Source organism: Zea mays, chromosome 4, assembly GCF_902167145.1.
Source record: "Zea mays cultivar B73 chromosome 4, Zm-B73-REFERENCE-NAM-5.0, whole genome shotgun sequence".
NCBI classification, from domain to species: Eukaryota; Viridiplantae; Streptophyta; class Magnoliopsida; order Poales; family Poaceae; genus Zea; species Zea mays.
Genome location: NC_050099.1, coordinates 13,882,375 through 13,893,918, shown reverse-complemented (window position 1 = coordinate 13,893,918; position 11,544 = coordinate 13,882,375).

Here is an 11,544-nt window from a genome sequence, read left to right as displayed (position 1 = left end):
CACAGTGTCGGCCATAAATGCCGCACAGCGCCGCCGATGAGACGCCACGGCGGGGCGGTACCGGCAAGGACGTTGGTCAAGGGGGGGAGGACGGGGCGGTGCCGAACTCTTTCTGTGCGGCGAGGAGACGGCGGTGAAGGGACGGCGGTGAGGGGACGGCGGGGCGTCGTATGCGGGGAGGATGACGAAGCGGCTGACCGGTGGGGCCGGTCTGCCAGTGGAAGCGAGAGTGCGAGAGAGGGCGGCTGGCAGGTGGGGCTGGCTCGTCAGTGAGAGAGAGGCGGAGTGCGGAGCAGGCTGGCGCGCGCGCGGAGGCAGGCCGGGAGTGGGCCGAGAGAGGAGGAGCGCGGGCGCGAGAGGGGGGGGGGGAGTTGCGGGTGTTGGGCCGAGATTCGGTCCAACAGGGCAGGGAGAGGGTTTTTCCTTTTTCTTTTTACTTTTCAAACCCCATTTCCCTTTTTGCCCCTTTTTCTTTTGAATAAAATATTTTGTGAATATTCTAAGTGTTTAGAAAGTAGAATCTAAGTGAGGTGCCTTGTGATCAAACAAAATGTATGCATATGATGAAAGAAAAACTTAGTGGAGAACTTAGAATTAGAGGATGAAAGGAGGGGTAAAAGGAGGATTAGGGTTTCAAACCTAGATTGGGATTTTTGGGATGCTACAAACCTACCCCACTTAAAGGAATCTCGCCCTCGAGATTCAGACGGGGCTCGAGAAAAGGTAAGGGTATTCCTTCCTCAGAGAGTCCTCACTTTCCCAGGTGGATTCCTCTTCTCCATCTCTGCTCCACTGAACCTTACAGAGCTTCACTTCTGAATTGCGGGTCCTTCTGACTGCTGAGTCGAGAATCTTCACTGGCTTTTCCCGGTACTGGAGATCCTTTCGAATCTGAATTGCTTCTGCCTCGATACGGGTTTCTGGTACTTTTAGGCATTTGCGGAGTTGAGACACATGGAACACATTGTGAATATCTGACATGGATTCTGGTAGCTCAAGACGGTATGCCACAGGTCCTATTCGGGAAATGACAGGGTAAGGACCGACGAAACGGGGTGCTAGCTTTCCTTTCATCTGGAACCTTTTGACACCACGCATTGGGGAAACCTTGAGATAAACAAAATCTCCTTCCTCAAATCTGAGTTCCCTTCGCCTATTGTCTGCGTAACTCTTCTGTCGACTCTGAGCTTCAAGTAACCTTCTGCGGATCAAAGCAACTTTTTCTTCGGCTTCTTTAACAAAGTCGGGTCCTTCTAGTGTTCTTTCCCCTACATTGGACCACATTAGGGGAGTCTGGCATTTTCTTCCATACAGTGCTTCGAATGGTGACATTTTGATGCTGGCCTGATGGCTGTTGTTGTATGAGAATTCGGCGTCCGGCAAACTAGACTCCCAATCTCTGTCGAAGGCTAATACGCAGGCTCTGAGTAAATCTTCAAGGACCTTGTTGACTCTCTCTGTTTGACCATCTGACTGGGGGTGATAAGCAGTGCTGAAATCTAATTTGGTGCCCATTGCTTGCTGAAGGCCCTTCCAAAATTTTGAAGTGAACTGCGTTCCTCTATCTGATACTATCTTCCGTGGAATGCCATGTAGCCTGACTATCTCTTTAAGGTATAATCAGGCGAGGGCTGCTCCTCCAAAAGTGGTCTTTACTGGAATGAAATGGGCCACCTTGGTGAGACGATCGATTATTACCCATATGGAATCATTTCCTCTTTGGGATCTGGGCAGTCCGGTGACGAAATCCATGCCTATTTCTTCCCACTTCCATTCGGGTATTGGGAGGGGTTGAAGCAGGCCTGCAGGCTTCTGATGTTCGGCCTTTGTTCGCTGGCAGGTGTCACATCGGGCCACATACTGTGCTATTTCCCTTTTCATCCCTTTCCACCAATATCTGGTCTTAAGGTCTAAGTACATCTTGGTGGTCCCTGGGTGGATAGAGTAAGCTGAGTTGTGGGCTTCATCGAGCAGGGTTTCTCGTGTTTCTCCCACTGGCACGCACAGGCGATCCTTGAACCAGAGGGCTCCTTGATTATCTGTCCTGAGGTCCGGAAGTTGCTCCTTTCGTGCTCTTTCCATAAGCTTGGTTGTTTCTGCGTCCAGGCGTTGGGCCTTGCGTATGAGATCTTCTAGATTTGGCTTGACTTCCAGGCCACCGTTGTCTCCCAGACATGCATTTAGCTGAGCTGATTCTTTCTTCCAATCTTCCAGAAAGTTTGCTCCCTTAACCCCGAAGGGTTTTCTGCTGAGGGCGTCTGCTACCACGTTGGCCTTTCCGGGGTGGTAGTGGATTTCGAGGTCATAATCTTTGATCAATTCGAGCCACCTTCTCTGACGGAGGTTGAGGTCCGGTTGCGTGAAGATGTACTTTAGACTCTTGTGATCAGTGAAGATGTGGCATTTGTTCCCAATCAGATAATGCCTCCAAATTTTTAGGGCGTGCACTATGGCCGCCAATTCCAGATCGTGGGTAGGATAGTTCTGTTCGTGCGGCTTGAGTAATCGGGATGCATAAGCAATGACTTTCTCATTTTGCATTAAGACACATCCTAAGCCTTGCTTGGAAGCATCACAGAAGATGACAAAATCCTGGTGTATGTCTGGCAGGGTCAGGACTGGTGCAGTTGTAAGTTTCTCCTTGATGATTTGGAAACTTCCTTCACATTTGGGAGTCCATACAAACTTATTGTCCTTTTTGAGAAGTTCAGTCATGGGCTTTGCTATGCTGGAGAATCCCTTGATAAAGCGGCGATAATACCCTGCCATTCCCAGAAAGCTTCGAACTTCACTGACGTTGGATGGTTGCTTCCAATTTGAAACAGCTTCTACCTTAGATGGGTCCACTTCTATCCCTTCAGCAGTCAAGATATGCCCTAGGAAGGCTATCTTCTCTAACCAGAACTCACACTTGCTGAGCTTAGCATAAAGTTGATGTGCTCTGAGTCTTCCGAGGACGGTTCGAAGGTGCTGCTCATGGTCCTTGCGACTCTTGGAATAGATGAGGATGTCGTCGATAAAAACCACGACAAATTTATCCAATTCTTCCATAAATACCTTATTCATGAGGTTCATGAAAAAGGCGGGTGCGTTGGTTAGTCCAAATGGCATCACTGTGAATTCATATTGCCCGTATCTGGTGACGAATGCAGTTTTCTGAATGTCTGCTTCCTTAATCCTGAGTTGGTGATACCCTGACCTGAGGTCTATCTTGGAGAAGTATTTGGCTCCTTGCAGTTGGTCGAATAGGTCATCGATCCGGGGAAGAGGGTACTTATTCTTGATTGCAACTTCGTTCAAGGATCGATAATCAATACACATCCTCATGCTCCCATCCTTTTTGGTAACGAAAAGAACGGGTGCTCCCCAGGGAGACGAACTGGGACGGATGTACCCTTTTTGTTGCAGTTCCGAAATCTGAAGTTTCAATTCTGCCAACTCAGTGGAGGCCATGCGGTATGGTCTCTTTGCGATGGGTGCGGTGCCGGGAATGAGATCTATATAGAACTCTACTTCTCTTTCTGGTGGCATCCCGGGCAACTCTTCTGGAAATACATCTTCAAACTCCTTGATTACAGACATGCTTTCTACTGCCAGATTAAATATCATTGGATCATTTGCGGGCGGTTGGGCTTGACAGGAAACTGCCTTTCCTTGGTGATCTATGAGAAGAACAGTCTTGCTTGCGCAGCTGATAACACCCTTGTGCTTAGCTAGCCAATCCATTCCTAGGATTACATCAATTCCTTGGGATGGCAAGATGGTTAAGTCTGCCAGGAACACTACCCCACTTAAAAGAATTCTGACTTGGGAACACCTGAGTTTGCACAGGAGGTCTGATCCCGGGGTTCGGGTGACCAAAGGGATAGCTAGAGGTGTAGAGGGTATGCCATGCTTTTCCACAAACTTAGCGGCTATAAATGAATGGGATGCTCCTGAATCGAAAAGCACAGAAGCGGGAGTAAATTCAACGAGGAACTCACCGAGCACTACTCCCGGGGCTTGCTGGGCTTCCTGAGCGTCGACGTGGTTGACCCGGGCCCTGCCCTGGTACTGAGCCCTGCTCTGCTGGCTGCTGGAAGGAAACGCCTTGGGGGTAGGTGCTGATGGAATCTTGGGGCCATTCACCGAGTTGGAGTAGGTTGGTCCTGGTGCCTTCAACTGGGGGCAGTTGTTCTTGAAGTGACTGGGGTCCCCGCAGTGCCAACAGGCGTTTGCTGGCGGCTGGTTGCTTGCAACGGAGGGTGCCTGATGGGAGCTCTGACTCTGCTGACTGTAGCGCGATGGAGAGGGTCCAGATTTTTTATGGAAGCTTGGACCTCTGGGGGGAGCCCAAAGGGTCGAGCTCTCTGGTGACGTTCTTGCTGTTGTGCTCGGAGGACCTGGAACTTTCTCTTGATGTGCCCTTTTTCTTCCTCTTTTGCTCTTTCCACTTGAATAGCTTTGTTGGAAAGGTGAGAGAAGCTGTGGAAGTCCTGGCTGGCGAGGATGGTCTTAAGCTCGGGTCTTAACCCTCTCAGAAAACGAGCCATCTTTCTGGCCTCGGTGCTGACATCCTCAGGAGCATAGCGGGCCAGCTCTGTGAACTTGTGCACATACTCACTGACTGTCCTCCCGCCTTGAGTTAGCTCTCGGAACTCATCCTCCTTGAGTTGAACTATCCCCTGAGGTACGTGGTGCTCACGGAAGGCTGCTTCAAATTCTGCCCATGTGGCGTCTCTGATGGCTTCACTGAAAGTGTCCCACCATGCTAAAGCCATTCCTGAAAGCTGATGAGCTGCCAGCTGAATACGCTGATTCTCAGGACAAGCGATGGCTTCCAACTTCCTCTTGATTGTGCGAAGCCAGTCATCTGCATCGAGGGGATTGCTGGACCCCGCGAACGTGGGCGGCTTCAGTCTCAGAAATTCTCCCATCCTGTCCTGGGGCCTTCCACCGCCTGGGCGCTGGTTCTCCAGACTTCGAGTGAGGACTTCAATGAGTCTGGTTTGATTGGCCAGAATTTGGGCTAGGTCTAGTGGTAGTTCTGGAGGTGCGGGGAGGTGGGTCTCACCCCCTTCTCCGCCAGCCTCTCCCTCAGCTCCTAGAGGAAGTCTTGCTCCAATCCCGGAGGCGGTAGGCGTGGTTCTATCCGAAGCCATCTGCCATGGGAAGAGAGTCACTATTATGCACATGCCATTTTTTTAACTAGTTATTTTATTCATTACATCAAGCCATTACATTACATAGCATACTACTACCACAAGCTCATCACACACGAGTGCTACCTAGGGTACCCCTGAACTCTTTCTCTAAAGTGTCCCCAAATTCCTTGAGAAGGTCATCAAGGCTGGCCAGGGACATGTCCTCGGTGTCGGACTGGTTCCTGGGAGGGTTCTCTTCCTGCTGCTCAGTCTGACATCCTTGGCTTTTGGTCTTCTTGCGGATTTTCCTTGCGGGGGCGAGCTTCTTCAGTTTCTTGTCGTAGTCCATTTTGAGGGTGCGGTAAGCTTCACGGGTGTTGGTCTCTTCGCCTTCAGCTAACGAGAGGCTCTCTTGGAGGGACGCTTTTTCTTCTGAAAGTTCCCTGACTTTCTGCTCCAGGCTTTCCACCCGGGAGGTTAGGGAAGTGCAGTGGAGGGCGAGGTCATCATATTGGTTATCAAGGGTATGAAGGTATCCAGCCATGTAGACAATGGTGGGATCATTCTCAATAGGATCTCCTCCTGATAGGGCCTGAAGTCTTTTCCTCCAGGTGGGGGTATTCTTGTTGCTGGGTGGAAAGTAGCGAAGGGGGGTTTCAATGATTACTTTGTTGTAGTTCTGACATAGCTGTCGGAGGGCTTTTCGGGCGACATTTTGGCAAGCATCTAGGAAATGGACTCCGGTAAAAGTGACTTGGAAGGAACGTTGGTTGGGATAGCTTTGGCTTTCCCCCAGGTAGACTGCCATAGAGCATCTTATCATTCCGCCCTCTAAATGTTCCGTCCAGACGTATTCCGGCTTCTTGCGGATTCCCATGCGGAGCGCACAGCTTCGCAAGAGGCGTGGGAACCCTTCCACTTCTGAGCAGTAGGATGACTTAATGGCCAGAGAGTCTTCCATCTGGAATAGGAAAAGAAGGGTCTTGTTAAAACCGGGGAAGGGAAGAGAAAACTTTTCTTGAGGTAAGAGGTATTTTCTTTTTTAAGGTAGGTTCTAGGGTCAGGGCTGCGACCTACGGCCAGTCCTATGGGCTCTGATACCACCTGAAGCGTCCCGATCCTTTGGGACTCAAATGTGAAACAATTACTAGTCCCAGGAGGCTAGTAAACACATTCCTTACTTCAAATAGTACAGAGTTTAGATAAATTTATTACAATACCGGGGTACAAGCTCAAGAGAGAGAGAGCCAAATAGAGAAGCGTAGTAGGAAAATACACTAGCCCAAGCCACAGGCAGAACTGGGTGCAGACATAGCCCTCTTAATCAAGCATAGCAGAAAAGAAGTCCTCGGCTGCTGAAAAACATAAATAAATCTGGGTGAATACACTAGGTATTCTGCAAGCCCACCCCGCTCCCGTAGAGAGAAAGAGACCTATGATGTACATGCTCAATTTGGTGGAGTTGTAGTCACTCATCATTTTCTTAGAGAGAGGCAGTTGCTTGAAGGTTTTCCCATGGTATTACAAGTAACCAAAAACTCAACCACCACGGAGCTTCCCGCTCCTGTGGCTTTATTTTCTTTTTCAAAACCCATTTAAACACACCTTTTTCTTGTTAAGAAACTTAGAGAAAAAGCTCTAATTGCCATACCATACCAGACTCATCCATACCAGTGGACACGGACTACTCGAATAGGTTTTGACTCTGCGCAGAGGGGTACACTTTACCCACTAGCCCGGTTTCTGCGATCTCACCGTCGCGAGACCCGAATGCCGGATCACTTTCCTTACTCGTGCATCCTAACCTTAATGGTTATCCGGAAGGAGTCAGGCCACCACCATGCCCAAACCGGACAAAACTTTCCCCCTCCTTATCCTCCCGGTGCTCCCCAGCCTTCTTAACCCTGGGGTTGGACCGCACAAGTTCGGATTGAGTGACTGCCCACACAGTCTCGAGTGGTTGTACGATAAAGGAGTACAGGTAGTGAAAATGACAAGCCGGTCCTTATATGAGGGGACAATCCTTCTGCTCACGCCTAAACCAGCTGAGCCAACACCTTAGGCCCTCCACTAAACCAGGGAGTCCCTGATCATCCCACTCCCAGGGTGATGAGGGTGAGTACCCTTCATCGCAAAACTTTTCAAGAAGAGACTTTATTAGGGGAAACACATTGCCCTTCCTTCCAAACCACATTACGTATCCAGAAAGTATATGTTAATGCGGGCCATCTCTCACTCCCAATGCAATATTCCCCCGTGATCCCGGCCTAGGCAGTGGTAGAGAGAATAGGTAATTTATGCATCAAGGGAAGGATGGACTTGCCTTCGTCGAAGCTTTCCTGGCATAGAAGACCTACTTCCGGAAGTTCGGGCTCTGGTCCCTCTTCCGGGGCTACGGGTTCCGGATCAACGATCCCCGCTTCTTCTAGGAAAACAGGCAATAAAACAATACATCAACAGGGATTTACAAATTATAGTGTGTCATTTTCTAACATCATTGTTGTATGAGATCTTTAGAAATTATTTGGATAATTTTTGGTGCATAAAATATTGAAGAATACTAATTAAATGGGAAAAGGGGAGGAAAAGGGAAAAAGAAAAGGAATTTCTTCTCAGGTGGGCCGGGGGGGTGGTTTTCAGCCCAGCCAGGCGCGAGGCGCGCGCGCGCGCGAGGGCGCCGGCCCAGCTGCGGCCCGCAGGCGGAGAGACGGCGCGGGCGCGCGGGAGCAACGGCGTCACTGCGGGTCCACCAGACAGCGAGAGCGGAGGGGAAACGGCGTCACGGTTCCACGGCGCGGGCAAACCGGCCGTCCGCGGGGAAGAAAACCCGGCCGCCGGTGGGCTCGACGGCGATTCGCCGCCGGTGGCCCGGTTCTTGGACAATGCGTAGGTGCCTTAGCACGGGGAGGGGCTGGCGAGCCTAGAGGTGGGCTCAATTTGGCTAGAGGGGGACAGGAGGGGGCTGTCCGCGGGGAGGTGGCGGAGCTTCGCGGCGGGGATCGCCGCCGGTGGTCTTTGGGCGAGGGATTGGGGCGGGGAAGTGGTGTTTTGAGTTTGCGGCAAAGTGAGGAAGCTGCTAGGCTAACTTAATCGCTCGCTGGGCCAACAGAGAGGGAGAGAGAAGAGGGGGAGGAACTCACCGGAGAGGGGGAAGACGGCGGCACTTCGCGAATTGGGCTCGGGCGAGGGGAGGAGGGTAGTGGTCGAGGCCGGTGCGAGGAAGAAGGAGCTCGGGGAAGCTTTTTATAGACGCGCGGGGGCAAGGGGGGCGGTGGAGCGCCCTGACTCCGGCGAGCTGCACAGTGCCGGCCATAAATGCCGCACAGCGCCGCCGATGAGACGCCACGGCGGGGCGGGTACCGGCAAGGACGTTGGTCAAGGGGGGGGAGGACGGGGCGGTGCCGAACTCTTTCTGTGCGGCGAGGAGACGGCGGTGAAGAGACGGCGGTGAAGGGACGGCGGTGAGGGGACGGCGGGGCGTCGTATGCGGGGAGGATGACGAAGCGGCTGACCGGTGGGGCCGGTCTGCCAGTGGAAGCGAGCGTGCGAGAGAGGGCGACTGGCAGGTGGGGCTGGCTCGTCAGTGAGAGAGAGGCGGAGTGCGGAGCGGGCTGGCGCGCGCGCGGAGGCAGGCCGGGAGTGGGCCGAGAGAGGAGGATCGCGGGCGCGAGAGGGGGGGGGGAGTTGCGGGTGTTGGGCCGAGATTCGGTCCAACAGGGCAGGGAGAGGGTTTTTCCTTTTTCTTTTTACTTTTCAAACCCCATTTCCCTTTTTGCCCCTTTTTCTTTTGAATAAAATATTTTGTGAATATTCTAAGTGTTTAGAAAGTAGAATCTAAGTGAGGTGCCTTGTGATCAAACAAAATGTATGCATATGATGAAAGAAAAACTTAGTGGAGAACTTAGAATTAGAGGATGAAAGGAGGGGTAAAAGGAGGATTAGGGTTTCAAACCTAGATTGGGATTTTTGGGATGCTACACTCATGCACCACCAGCCATGACCCAAGCCTAGCACAACTACAAAAGTATTGGTTGTTGAGTTTATATGTTGTGCAATAAGTCAACATTGTAGCTAATTAACAAATGTTGGACAACTTGTACTTTGTTTATTATTTTAGTTGTTTTTTATTTACTAGTGTTAAGTAGATGGTTCATTAATGTATAACGCTTTGGTGAAAGAGACCAGGTAAAGAATATACGCTTGCGAGATTAACTCATCACATCTTATATTAATATGTGTATTCAAACTTTAGTTTTGAATCTTGTTCTATTGAGTATACTATCTTATGCATGAGTCATTACCAGTACTGTTAGAAGATGTGTGGACTGTCATTGTCACATCTAAAATTTTAGACATCCTTCGCCACTGGCCATGGCCGCAAGGGCTATCCAGCCCCATATGGTTGTGTTGGCTATTGTACCCTCACTCACTCACTCACATACGCACATTCCCTTGTTAGACCTTCTCCAACGTTTTCCCCAAAGCTCACCCCGTCGCACTCCCTCAATGGCTCCAACGACAACCCCTCTTCTTCCTTCTATTGGGATGCGGGAGTAAGGAAATCCCCTCTCATTCGGGGAGATTTAATCTCCCTCCTTTCGTTATGAGTAAGTTTAATAATATAGCTAACTGCTGGCTATAAGGATACCTGCAGCCTACCTCTTAGCCTGTATGTATAGTGGTTAGCTCTTCACTATTAATACATGATCTACTTGTCTCTCACAAAATTTCTTAGTTCTTATATCCAAGACTATAAGTTTACAACCCGCTTCTCCTCTCTCTTCTATTCTTTCTTATCCACTTCAACATTTAGTTAGCTTACAACCTTATATTATACTTGCTCTAATCAGTGCCTTTAACTGCGAAATAATCATTTTCAAGTTTAATTAACTGATAACAATGTGTATTACGGTACCACAGTATTGTAATATTTTTGAAAACTCCGAAAACTGATGTATAATAATCAAATATCTCAATTAAAGTATATAAGAGAGCTGAATAGGAGGAATAGTTGGACGGAAGATGAAATAAAGGGAAGATGGATGCATTAAATATAAATAGAATGTATGAATAGAGGGATCTGGAAGGGAAACCATTGGAATCAGTCTTATATTATGCTCATCTCTCACCATGGCAATGTCTACTATGGTCGAAAAATAAGCTCGAGGCTCGCGAGCTGACTCGAGCTCTCGCGAGCCGAGCCTAATTTTTGGACTTGTTAGTGAAGCGAGTCGAGCCAACTCTCGTTTTGGCTCATGAGCTATGCCAACTATGCTAAATTAATCAATTTATAAAATCATAATGGATTATCAGTTTATTTCTTACTCTTTAATGATGAATATATTACAAATTAAATTTTATATTGCTCATAATATTGAATAATAATTCTATATTTCTTATTTAAATACTATTAAATTAATATATAATGCAATTATATTTACAAAGGCGTGCAAGCTTAGTCGAGTCAGCTTATGAGCCAACTTCAAATTGAATCGAGCCGAGCTCGATCACCCATCGAGCATCAAGGCTTAACTCAGCTCGTTTTAGTCACAGCCTCTACAACATAAAGAAAATGGAAAAATGCCACAATATTGCGAGGGCCAACTTGTACTTGTCTTCTTTTTTAGGGACTAGGTTATCCTACATATGTATAAAATATTAATGATTAGACGACTTGTCGTTATTGTTCTTAAAAATGGTGCTAAACTTTAGCATCTTAATTTTAACATCTTTTAGCATCTTTTAACACTCGTGTTTAAATTATTGTAGTGCTGAACTTTAACACCATGAATCAAATAGACTCTAAGTGTGACCGTCCTAACTCTTCTACACTATTCTCTCCGATTTAAATTGTAAATTACTTTTATCTAATTAAAAGTATTAAAACATTAAAATTATAGAAGACAATACAAAGATTTATAAATAATGAATATATTATAATTACTATTATTTTATTATATTTGGTTAAACTTTAACTTAGTTTCTCTATAAAGGAGTTTAGAATGGCTATAACTCAGATGTTGTTCGGTTTACATATTTATAATATAATGTGTAACTAATATCGTTAAATTATATTAGTTTAAATTTAATTATAATCAGATATCATACTAGAAAGTGATATCGGCTTATTTAAACTTATTATCGTTGATACTTTAATATAAATCATTACTATTACTATTTATATTACATTTTATGAACCAAATGATATCTTAGGTGGAGATATAACGGAGTTCGGAATGGCTATACTTTCTGCTAAGAGCTTGTTTGGATTGGTTTTTGTCTAGATTTTAGCCGTAGTCGATTTGACGATTTCTAACCACTAAATACTTTATTTCTCATTCTATTTCTAAGAGAATTATTTTTATAAAATCTCATAAAAAGACTTGTTCGTTTACGTCTGGATCGAAGAGGATCGAAAGAG